Source organism: Pezoporus flaviventris, unplaced genomic scaffold (genome assembly GCF_033815535.1).
Source record: "Pezoporus flaviventris isolate CSIRO_AGI_PZ_B2104156 unplaced genomic scaffold, CSIRO_AGI_Pfla_v1 ptg000013l, whole genome shotgun sequence".
Taxonomy (NCBI): domain Eukaryota; kingdom Metazoa; phylum Chordata; class Aves; order Psittaciformes; family Psittacidae; genus Pezoporus; species Pezoporus flaviventris.
The window spans coordinates 11,448,316-11,461,472 of record NW_026892561.1 but is presented as its reverse complement, the minus strand read 5'-3'; the positions used below and the strand labels follow the sequence as shown (position 1 = coordinate 11,461,472).

At 35.7% G+C, this 13,157-nt stretch overlaps 1 long non-coding RNA gene across 1 annotated transcript in view; it reads right to left on the bottom strand.

The window, feature by feature from the left end:
- Positions 1-10,931: 10,931 nt before the first annotated feature.
- The window catches only part of LOC133268461 (uncharacterized), a 190,193-nt gene continuing 187,967 nt past the window's right edge, over positions 10,932-13,157 (bottom strand). The window contains exon 3 of the long non-coding RNA XR_009743083.1: positions 10,932-11,160. This is a non-coding gene — a long non-coding RNA (uncharacterized LOC133268461). The remainder of the gene's footprint in view (positions 11,161-13,157) is intronic.

The following is a 13,157-nucleotide window of genomic DNA, read 5'->3' as shown; positions in this document are numbered from 1 at the left end:
ATGTTGACTTTCAAGGCAGAGAAATAGCAAGCATTTATTCTGAGTCTACACAGCTAAAGAGTTAAGAAATACTAGACCAGGAAGAAAAAAAAACCAAACAAACAAAACCAAAATGTAACAGGAAAAAAAGACTGTGAAAAGTTATTGCTCCCAAAAAAAATTCTTGCTCCTTTTGAACTAGTTTACTCAGCTTATATAAGAAAATAGTAACAAAACCTCTTCAAAATTTATTCTGTTTCAGCAATTAAGAACAGCTTTTCCTAATCATACACATTTTTTTTGTCCTAATCATACACATTTTGTTTTTGTTTCCTTGTTTTCTATCTGGCTTTCCAAACATAAACATATATGCATATAATTTCTTTGAGTTTCATATCTTCTTTCATCACATCTCTTACTTCCAATTTTGGTTTTGGACATAATTTCTGCCAGTGGTGCTTTGCGTACTTCAAGGTACTCAGCCTAGACCTGAGTATTATGTTTCCCATTTGTCATTTACACACACACAAAAAAGAAGAAAATTATATTTCTAAATAGAAAACTTCTTGAGGTCTTACTGTGTCTATAAGCTTCTCTTTCCATACTTAGATGGTCTGCCATAATCAGTCTCTCAGACTTTCCATGATTAACCTCTTTACTGTCCTGTACTCTGCCTTCTTTCTTTCTGCTTCATGTTCATCAACTGCCTCAATAGATTAAAAAAAAAAAAAAGTGAGCTGCTTTGATTAAAAAGAGGTACAAACCAGGTTAAAGAATGTTCTATTTTGGTTTAGCTTCTTAACTTGTTTTTAATCAGTTTAAGCAAAATTGAAAACAGACACTTGGAGATCAATGCAAGAACATCAAAAAAGGGATTTGAAAACATTTTTGTACAATATAAACTCACATTTTTAATGGAAATATTTAATTTATGAGTATATCCTTAATAATAAATAATATGTATCTTTCATAGTGTATTCCATATGTAGATCACAACACGCAATTAACTGAAGAAATCAGTTAACTGAAATTTCATAGAACTGGCACCACTGAAAGGTAAAATGGTACCCAGCCATAAAGTCAGGTACAAAACCTGAAACTGTACCACCCTGCTGCTCTATCCACTTGCCAACACTGCCTCTTTCCTGGTTTTGTTTTCTTCAGGGAAATTGCTGAGGATACTGCATAAGATAGGAGATAAGAGAAGATTTAAGACCATATTCTGAAGTGACTGTCAAAGTAACATATTTAAGGTCTCTCAAGTATATTGTCAAACTGGTTGAATATAGAAGCTCAACATGAAACTCAACCGGATGAATATGGGAGCTGAATGCAGCAAATCACTTAATTATATCTGATTTCTACAACTTAATGCTTACCTAAACTTTTTTTTTTTGGCTATTCCATAGAACGAAACAATCTAGAAACTTTGCAGATAAAGCTAAATTAAGATGCTTGGCTGGGCTCTTAGAACAGAAGGTTACTAAAAATACTGTTACAAAACATATCTGCTTAAAGTCATGAAATCACTGGCAAGTCTGCGATCATACTGCGTGAACATCAGATTAGGGCAAATTCACTGATAATTTCAACACTTTAATGATTTTCTGAATTTAGGTGGAATTTTTAATAGATTTGCTGTATTTTTCTAGTTGTTTCTTATAACGTTGTGTATTTCAGTTGTTATCCATAATATCAACACTGTGGTTTTATGATTCACCCTGCTCCCCATACATCCCCTTTGCTTACCCAAAACTGACATAACACATGTTCTATTAGCAGGAGAAGCTTCTGGTGAATTTTTTTATCCTTGCTATCTTTTAATAGTCATTTGGCATCAGCATGTATGTACAAACATCACAAAAATTTTCTTTTATTTTGTGAATTTCAGGCATTATTTGGTCACCTCTTCTGGAAATACACCAGATTAGTTTGTTCTATAAATGGTTCACAGTGGAGTTCTCTTTTGAATAACTTCCTAATAAGTAAATGAAAGTACTGGTTTCTGCTGATTGAAAGTGCCTCCATCAGTATACAAAGGCAGACTAAGAAGCCTTTTCATATTTTGTCTGATCTCAGGTCATTGAATTGATTCTTTATGTAATACTGAATAGACTTCAAGATTCTGTAATTAACATTCAGGGTACTGCTAGTACATGATCTTAGCACTCTCTATATTACAGAAGTGATTACTTCTTTCTTTCTTGTGCACTGCTTTTGCTAACTATTCCAAAGGTTTACCAAAACCTGCATGGTTTTGCTCTCTGTGCTCTGAAATTGCTCTTTCAATGGAATTATTTCCCTTTAGGCATCAGACCATGAAAACACTTTCTTTTAAATAGTGAACTAAAATGCTGTATTGCAAATTGGCTCACAATTAGCTTAGATGTTATTTTAATTTATTGTCTTACTGCTTTTCTAAGGAACTCCAGGATTCTTAAGAATATGCTAGGTTTACATGGGATGTCTTTTTTTAATAATTGTAGTTATTGTTACGTGTCATTAAAATATCTGAAGTGCTTCAAAATAATGTTCATAAGAATTTGAGAGTAAATGACACTAAAGATGAGAGCACCTCAAAGTGTATAATTTAAGGAAATAAGGAAAGCACAACACAAAATTCCCATATCAGCTCAAGTTCCAAAAGCCTGAATTGGAGCCAAGGTATCTGGTGTCTTATCTAAACCTCCAAGAAAAGTATTTTCAAACATTAAAATGTTAAAGATGGAGGATCTACCTACAGAAATTGTTCTTTAGGGGCTCAAACCAGAGTTTTAGGGCATTGAATTAGTATTTTTGATAAGGATCTCACATTAAATTGACCTTTACTGCTGAAAAGATGCAATACCTGTAAGGAGCTGCTAACCCTGCTTTGACCTGCTCTATGTCCCAAGGCTATGGAGATGCAATATACTGTTTTCTTTCTTGTCTGCAGCAGTTTTCCCAGCCAATGTAATTCAGATGCATATTGGCAGCACTGAGTGAGGCCACGTGATTAAGTGGGGAGAAGGAAGGAGGAAGAGAAACGTACTTTAATCCTGACTGAGCCACTAGGGGAATGTGTGACTTTGAGGAACTGCTTAGCTTCCTTAAAGCATCATCCCATTTACTGGGCTAGGTAAGAAGCCCTGCTTTGAAAAACATGGCTATACCATCCAAGTTGAGCATTAGGTGTAAATAAATGAAAACAACTCTCTTTTTTTTTTTTTTTCGTAAAATGTTTCTAAAGAACATTACTAATGAGGCAGCCAGGTGTCAGAAAATGTAGCTAATTGTACTCCACAGATATAAAAGCAGTGACAGATCCCTTCTTTTCTGAGCATAGGTCTATCATACAGCTAAAGCTTTCAGACTCCTGCAGGAGTCTGATGATTGTTTACCATAGCCAGACAGGAAAGGTTGCCTATCCACCAGTGATTGAGCCCCAGCAGCACTGGCCTTTCAAACAGAAAGAGGCTGAGAAGATATTTTTAAACTAAGCAGCCTTCTGTTCCTTGAGGGAAGAGCATCCTTAAGCTGAAACATGGGTAGGATGCTGCTAAACACCCTGCCTCATAAGACCCTCTTCTCAGGGGTGAAGTGGTGGAAAGTAAACAAAAAGGTACATAAATCTAACACACTTCTATAAAATACAATAAAACATATTTTGATACTGATAAAAGTATGGTCAAAGGTTCAGATAAACTTACTGCATCAGTTTTATACTACGTGTGTGCTAAAGAATACATTTAAATAATGGTGTCTTTCAGAAAATACTTTGAAAGCAGAGAACTATGTGGTTCTGTTCATTTTTGATCTTCACAAAGCATAGTTATTTTTGGAAAGACAGTTGTTAAAAATATTAGTTATGGATGGAACAGCACAGTTTACAGTAATTGCTACTGGAGTCTGCCTGGTGATTGGCTGTCAGTATTTTCACATGAGACTCCCCACAAAAAAATGTGCTCTTTAGCCTGTACTAAAAAAAAAAAAAAAAATAAGAGAATTCGGGTGAGGAACTTGAAACAAACATTGCTTCCTTTACAGTGAAAACCGCTGCAGTTACAGAGCTAACACGCTGGCTGTGTGTCTCTGTATTCTCTGAAAATAAAGTTCGCTTTGGACTGAAGTCCTCCAGTAAAATAAAAATGCTCTCTTACTAGCTGTACAAAGTGGGGAAGTGACATCACTCTGAAAATAAATATAGAAATGGGTTTTCTGGAAATATTTATACTTTGTTCATGGATAAAGTGCTGAGTGTACAGCCAAGGAGAGCTCAGCTTGCACCACTTGAAAAGGGGAAAGTTTTTAAACTTGCAAAGATTCTCACTCCAGGGACTTTTTTTCTTTTAAAATAACTGACTCTTGACACAACCTTGTCTATTTTAAAGACCAAACGTTTTCCTTACTCTCAAATGTGAGAGTATTGTGAGCCTTAGGGATATATTGTCCCTGGCAAAACAGAGATAGCAGTATCCTGGGAATGGGTGATTTCCATCAGGGACAAGGAAATCGCTCCAAACCACATTTCATTCCGGTTACAGCATTTTAATGAGATTTGCAAGCCTTTCTGAGACGGTCACAAGAATATTCAGCACCAAACCCTCAAACAGTGTCCTGAAAATTTTCTAATGTCTCAGCAGATGACGGATCCTAATACTAAAGTTTTGCTGTGATATTTCTTACATTATAATTAATGGTGACTAATTAAGGTGTGACTAAGTATTGACCTCCCAGTTAATTCTGAAAGAAGCTGGATGACTGGAAGTACCTACCAGGATTTGAAAGGAGCTTCTCCTCAATTGCTTCCTGGAAAACAGCTTTCAAAAACCCATTTCAATAACTTCCAAACCCCTTCATGATATGGATTTCAACTTAATCAAGAGAGCTACTCTTATTGTAATGAACAGATAACATCCTATGAGAATATGTGCAAGTATTTATATGGGAAATAATGAAACCATAGGTAGCGATATAACTCTTAATGTGCAATAAGAGTGTATATATGTGAATGCAAATGAAAGCACCATCATCTATCTCTCTATGATCATGCCTAAGTCACAATAGTTAGCAGACAGTGTTGCATGGATCCAGATATTGCATTGCCTCCACTTAAGATTGAAAAAATAGCTTTCAGAGAACAGGTTCTGTGACACAACAAGGATAAAATAATAAAGGGTCTAAAATGACTGTTACAATAAATAAAAGGTTAAGAAGTAAATCTTTAGGGGAATGTGATTCAGATTGTGCTATGTTTTCAGTTTACACATTTTAAATTAATGCAGCATAAATTATGTTGCATAAAATAATGATAATACAGGAAATTACTCATCCATCAAACAGTGTCAGGTACATTCAGAAGCACATGCATTAAGTCCTGCACTGTAAGTTCAAATTGTTTTGTATGTGAATAATGCTGGTTGGAAAATGAAAAAAGAAGAGATAAGGAAATTTTGGGATCTTTCCGTGCTGACTTTTCTTTGACCCAAGAAAGAACAATGAGTGTTTGCTTTCCCTTGGAAGGGGTGCCGACAAGGCTACACAAACAAAGAAGCAAAAGCTCAGCTGGTGCAAATTAGGACAGTTGCATTGCCTTAATGGAACTGAATCTGTTCCACTAGCTAAAGATGTGGTCAAAAATATTAAAGGTTTCACTGTTATATTTTTTTCAGTACAAGAATCAATCATGAATCCTTCCACAAATCTTCAAACAGAGCTTTTTCCAAGCAATGATTTTGTAAATCTGAGTCTGATTTTCTGCAGAGTGTTTTTGAATGCCCCACAATACTTGATTTCTCTCAAAACAGTACTTTTCTGCAATTGGCTTCTGCATGATCCTGTTGATTCTGTACTACTGCAGCAATACAAAAGAAAACAACAGTTCCTCCTCAGTTCACTACCACTTGTCAGTAAGGTTCAAGGGGGCCTGCCCATGCATGGCCATATGCTTCCTTCATTCTTCCCCCCAAAAACTGACTGCAATGTCATAATATAAGCAGACAAATGCCAAGACTGCATTTACGTCAACAAAAAAGGCTGTACTCTATTTAAGAATTCCTTTCAGAGGGAGAAACAAATACTGTCCACATAAAAGCATATTAAAAAATTAAGGTAGGTCATCGAAAGAACAACATCTGCCAAATCATCCAAAGATGTATCTTCTACATAGGTCTGAAGTGAAGTGATACCATACTTGCCTGGAAACTGAACTTTTTTTTAAAACAGGTAAAGAAAGCTTATAGTAGCTTATTCTCATCGGTGCTATTAGTGTCAAGTAACCTCTGCCCTTGTAAATCCATTGATGCCAGAGGTTTCTGCAGATCTTTCTAAATGAGTGTACAGTTCAGCATAGTGGCTAAATGGGCAGACTCAAAGGATGCTGGTGTACAGTTCTTGGATACTGCTATTGTTTTCTCTATTAGAAAGTCCAGGAGTTTTCTAATGCTATTATTTGGAAAATGCATTTTGGAAGAAAGCCAAAGGACTGCTCCCCTACTGGCTCTTGGGAAGACCGGTACTACAGTAGAAATCAATAGAACTCAATGAAAACAAAGGAAACCAAATGAAGATTTCTGTTAGTGACTGTACGACCTCTAAGAGTACACATTTTCTGCTATAGGAGCTTGGTTTTACTGTTCCATGACGCTTAAATTGAACACCACTGTTAGAGGGATTATAACAAAGAAAAGCTTATGAAAAGAAATGTAAAAGAGAATACAAAAAAACTGATATGAAAACTGCAACAATAAGAAGGAAACGAATAAGCAGAACTCAGAGAGTAAACTGACCAGGAAAGTGGGTAGAGTCTCATGACCAGATGTGAACACCAGGGTGGATCCTTCAGAACAAAAAGGGAGACTGACCTGTTATAAAACCTTACTTTCAAGAGAATAAAAGAGCATAGGTTCCTTAATGTTTATTTGAAAAGCATTTTTCCTGAGGCAGGAGCAGCTGGATGCTTTTTGTTAATAAAGCAAAAATAGAATTCCCTAGCAGTATGTATACTTTTACCTGTATCCCTTTTGCAAGGGTCATATGAAATCACTGTGAAATTATTACTTGCTCTTCTGATTTTGATGTTTTGCTGAAGTTCAGAAAATGGCTGCCAGCCTAAACTGTGAACAGCTTTAAATCACTTCTATCCAGGTGATGATAAATGACCTCTAGATTTTATCTGTAAAGTGGAAAAAATAAACAAGAATACATTACTCAACCCCTAAGATTTTTTAGAAGCTGAAATTCATCTAAAGGAACACTTCAGTCCTGTCTACCACCCACTGAAGTGATTAGGAATTTCAGCTAAATAAAGAATGAAGGTGAGACTGAAATGCCCATGTAATCAACCTTCACAAAAAATCTAATACAAAGTTAAAACTCTTTTGAGATAAGTGCAAACATGAGAGCACTGAAGTAACATCGAAAGAAATGAAGGAGGCTTTTTAAAATTCCCAACTTGTGCTTTCCACAAAGTGTAATTCAAAACTGATTAAAAGTATTAAATTGTTTTTATGGAAAGGGTTAATACTAAAATTCAAATAGTGGTATGGTGTCCCATGGATAACTCAATAATGAAAATTCAAATGCTCATTTCTTTAAGCCATTTGTGTCCCTTTTCTAGATAATTGTTTTTTTGCCTAATTTTTGAGGCTATTTAATAACACCTCCTGCTAGACATCTCATGTAAACTCAGCAAGAGGAGGCATCCTGAGTAATAGAAAAGACTTCTGCTCATTTTAAAGCTCAAATTCATACTTTTCTTAACAAAGGAGATCCCCACTGTTAGAGTTTGGAAACTGCCGGGACAACTGCATTGGGGAAGATTGGATTAGGGGGGCAGCTGACTGTGCAGTAAAGTCTCCACTCTCCAGCAGGATTTTTATGTAAATTCCACTACAATTCATGCTTTTTGGAGATAATGAAATGGATACAAAACACTCCAAGTTTTCCAAGTCAGCCAAATAATGAACAGGGGCATTCAGAAAGCTGGTTTGATACATTTTTACTTTTGGACCCTTTTATGAATAGGACTGACATTTGTGCAATGTATCACATAGAATTTGCTTTTAATACCACTGTCTAAAACCCATGGCTTTTCAGGCTATTAGTGATGTGTGAACATCAGCTATCAAGAGTTGTTCTCAGTTTAAGCTCTAATAAGCTGTATAATTTTCCATGTGTTTGCCTGAAGGCAACTTTTACCAAAGAATCAGCCAAATATTTTTAGAAAAAAGAATATTTTCAAGTCAACAGCTTTGAACAACTGTCTGTGAATATGTCACAGCACTTGTTATCAATAAGCTTCAAATAAGAAGAGCCTGGGGTCAAGAGGGGACATTACCATGATCTTCTACGCTGTTCTCCTGCATAACGTATAGAATTTCATTGAATCATGGAATGGTTAGAGTTGGTGTTTGCTCGGATCATAGTGTGTTTGAACTGGAACCTGGATGTCTTGATATTTCTTCAAATTTGTATGTTTACTGATTACAAAATTAAAATGTGTATATTTTTGTAAAAGTGAACATAACATGCACAAGGACACACAAAGCATCTTTACACCAGAAATACACTCACAATATTGAGTTCCGCTTCCAATACAGCTGATATGAGATCCTCTGGTGCAAAAGATGCAGTGAGAATGCTTCCACTACATGAAAAATACCCATTCCATCAGGTTTATCAATTAAATTAAATAATAGAAAGACAAAAGACATCACAAGAGAGCCAATGTGCAACATAATACATACATACTACTTAAGAGTTATGCAAAGCCTTTCAATACTTCTGGGTTTTTCTGCGAGTTAATTTTAGTATTAACCTGTTATTAGTGATAGGTTCACAGTGCTCAACAGAAATATCTATTCAGTAGCAACATTCAAGGCAAAACTGTACTGCTGGCTTTGGTAGTACTCCGTGGTTTTATTCATTACTTCCCTATTGATATAAATTCATCTCTAAGGGTAAAGGGGAAAATGCCTACTTTTAGGAGCTGAAAGAAGGAAATTATTGCAATTATCTAAACTACACATGTAAAAAGGTTAGCAAATTCAGAAATTATAAAATACCAGGGCCATTTATGCCTAAATTAGTAAGCTTCCTATGACCTTTTGGTGTAAGTAAGTTTTCTTTCAAACAAGCATCTATTTATTTAAATAAAAAGGAATATTCACATTAAAGTTTCTCAACACATATAATCAAAGTAGAAACCAGTATTCCAAAGATCTTTCAAAAAACAAATCAACCCAGATCTGAACCACAATAGAGTTTGTGTAATGTGAACATCTAGCTATTGAGGTTCATTATGATGATCAATGAGGTTAAAAGGTGAATTTATGAATTAAAGTTTAGAAGTTCTGTTGTTTAATGAAAAACGTTGAGAAGCTGCAGAGAGTAAAATCTGAGAAACAGCTATTCTTGTTGTTTAAACCAAAAGATCACACTGGACATATTGTATCATTTAAGAGTAAACGTAATAGGCTTTTCTGAAACAAACAAAAGAACTAACAAGTTATAAACAAATGTGATTTGTGGGGGTTTTGTGGTTCCAAGTTGTTCACTTGATTATAATCACATACCTTGCTTTTTCTAGGGAAACATTTTGCCCAGTACAGTAACTTCAGGAATAAAAAAGAATGTGAGAAGCAATACAGAGAGAAAACGTGTTAAGATCCAGCTCTTTCTGCATTACACTAAGCAGCAAGTAATCTGGAAAGTGCAATTAAGCTAACTAACCACTCAGTGGACTAGATTTGACTACCTATACCCATGCACACTAATATACTAACCATCAGTTAGTCCTCCTGAGCTACGCACTGAACATCATTACACAGTGGGCAGTTAGTAATGTGAATAGTCCCACTGATTTCAATATAATTATTGAGAAGAAAGAAGCATCTCAGGATGGGTAAAGTTGGTATCAAAATCAATCTCAACAGGAATAAGGGTGGCAGAATCAAATCTTCTAGGCACAGCCAGTTCACTTAATGCTATAGTCAAACACAGTGAAGAGCATTCATGTCTGCTAGACTGAAAACTGGGATGGAAAAAAGCTTCTAATTAAGAATGATAGAAGAGGGATCAAAAATCTTACTTCTACCTGCTAGAAGAAAGAAGAATATACCCAAGATAGAGCAGAATCAAAAGAACAATAAAAAATCCACTCTTTTTTTCCTGTGTTTATGAAATGAACAGAGTTGAGTTGCTCTTTGTCACAGAGATACAACACTGTCTTCAGGTGGTCGTTGTTTCCATGCCACCTTTGAAACACACAAAACTGTCAACGTGCTCCTCAAATATTCTGTTGTTTTCTTTCAATGAGTGATTTATACCATTTTACAGCAAGGAATGTGCCACATCCATTAAACATTAACTCTGAGGTATAGTTTTCTAAATCATAGCTATCTGCTTTGTAGTCTTGTGCTTGACTTGTGTTTCAGAAAAAGAAAAAATGTATTTTTCTGTACTGTCAATTACTTATTCAGCTCTGGGCTCTACTGAAATCTCCTGAACAATGGGGAAATATCTTTTCGTTTGTTTTTTAAAATACCTGCATTTGCTTGAAATACACAATGAGGGACAGTATAAATACGATAGAATCATTTGGTAAGACTTGAACTGAGACCACATCACAAAATATCCTCTTAGGCCAGCTCATGAGGGCTGCTGGAAGAATTCCCTCCAAAGAAAAAACCCTACAAAGGCCTTACATGGAAAGATGTGAGAAATTCTGAGAAACTAGGATTTTTCTTTAAACTTGAGAAGAATAGACCTAGTGGTTTTGACAGAGAGTGAGATGTTTCCACTGGACAGTTGGTCTCCAGCTGGCCCATCACATTCATTGTTACTGCTGCCTCTGACGCCTTCTGTGAATACAATTTACTAAATCACTTCAGCACATATTTAAAATTATGCACAAGAATAATCCCAGTAAGTGAATGGAACTATTTATGTGTTTAAAATTAGAAACAAATATAAGGCAGGATGAAGCACATAATCCTCTCAACATGATATTTTCAAGTTGTACTTGAAGCTTGGTGAGCGAAAACACATACAGCCACAAAACTATTCGGAACACCTTACCAATCTTGTCTCTGTGACACTCATTTCAAGCTATTAGACCCTAGGTCCGTGGGAGAGATGACTTTGCAGCATGCTGGAGGCGTAAACCTCCTTGAGCACTTTTTGCTGTCTATGCAGCAGAATCTGCTCAGAGAAATGTATGTCTTAGGGAAAGGATTTGGAAATAATGCTATCTACAGCATTCTTAAATTTATGGAATTAAGTAATCAAAAATTTTTTATAGAACATCAGTAGTTTTCTTCATTGTAATCTAAGTAAAACCTGCCAGCTGCCATCTAGTTATGTTGGACTCCCCTCTAAACCATCCAGCACCTTAAGCATGGTAAAAACCCCTTGTGCCCAAACAGAGCACTCTGGAATTCATTTAGGGACCCTGGGAAGCCCCAAACCATAACTGTGTCTAGCATATACAGTTTATAGTCAATTTTTTAATCTATGGTAGTTATTACGTTTCAAATATAAAGAAGAAGTCTGCACTAAATAATGTGAAATAGAAGACAAAGCAACCCCATCTTAACATACGCAGTAGACAGTAAAAGCATCCCTGTACATGCACATGAGGAAATTAACAGCATTCCCCACGTTCATTCAAAGCAGTGAACATGCTGTGCTGGATGCACATATGCATTAGAGAAACAAAATTGCTTTAAATAATCAAAATACACAAAGGAACATTTTTCTGTGTGGCTGGAAATAACCCTGACAAATGTTAATGTTTTGCAAATGAAAAACATTCTTTAAGAAACAACAGAAACAAACAGCAAATATTCAAATGCATACAAAGTAAGCTCCTATATTAACCTCTGCTGTACAATGTGGATGTCTACAAAAATCACTGTGTGATGAGCAAGTACATTCAAACTTTTTTTCCTGGATTATGAATGTATTTGACAAGACCCAGAGAAGGTCAACAGCATGATTAAAGATATGAAGAAGCTTCCATATGGTGAGATACTAAAGAGTGGACCACCTAAGTTTAGAAAGGAGAAAGGTAGCAGCAGATGTTACTGATGTATCAATTAATGAATGACAAGAAAAGACCTCTGAATTCTTCCCTGTGTATATCAACAGACAAAAGAATTTTATCCAAATTAAGAAATAGTGTTTTTAGTGTTCCTGCTATTTTGTTATTCAGCATATAATTAATCAGTGAAACTCATTGCCACAGTAAAATACTGTGATAAATTGTCCGAAAACAGGATTAGTAACACATGGCTAAGGCCAACCTACTGATTAAAAACTGGACAGGACTATATACAACTTATGTTTCTTGGGCTACCAGTTTTGATGCCACAGAACATAATTCTAGCAGCTGTAAAGCCAGAAAAAAGCCTTGCACTGTCTGGGGTAGGGGAGAAAAAGATACATACAGTCTTTTGTCATTGTCTCAGAAAGGTACAAAGCATCACATGAGGGCTAATTTTGCTATGACAATTTCTACATTTTATTTGCCTGCAAGCCATTTTTTCTAATTGAGAATAGTGACAATATATAATAAGTAAATAAAAAATGAAATTGAAAAGCAAGATTGAGTTGTAGCTGGTGTCTACAATAAATGAAGCTCAAATCCTGCTGTTATGTTTCTGACAACTTTAATAATCATAGATCATCGTGTTTTAGTTGCACACAGAGAGTGGGCTACAAGGTATGTCACCCTCAAGAATGACTAAGATGTTATGTTTATCACTTAAGAGGCAGAACTATCTGAATTCTGCTTGATAACCACAGGTAGTGCAAATTACCCTGACAGGACTGTGTGTTCTTTCTATACCTTGCTTACAGGCCAGGATTGCTTATTCCCAATGTATTAATAAGTAAGGGCAAGTATTTCAACAATCAGCTTTTTAGAATTTGCATGCAAACTCTCATGCTGTGTAATTATACACAGTGCTGGCACTCAAATTAATTAAAGCTGATTTCTCTGTGACTGCAAACTGGTCATATCCCCAGACTTGCTCTAGTATGAAGTCATCACCCTATATTCAACATGACACTTTATGTCCCTAGCATTCTTAGCAATGCTAATATGCAACAACTGTAAATTAGGCAGTATTTTAGAGAGCAGCTGACAACCGCTGGTTAGTTGTTGAGTTCCCTCCCCTCGACACTTTCCACATAAA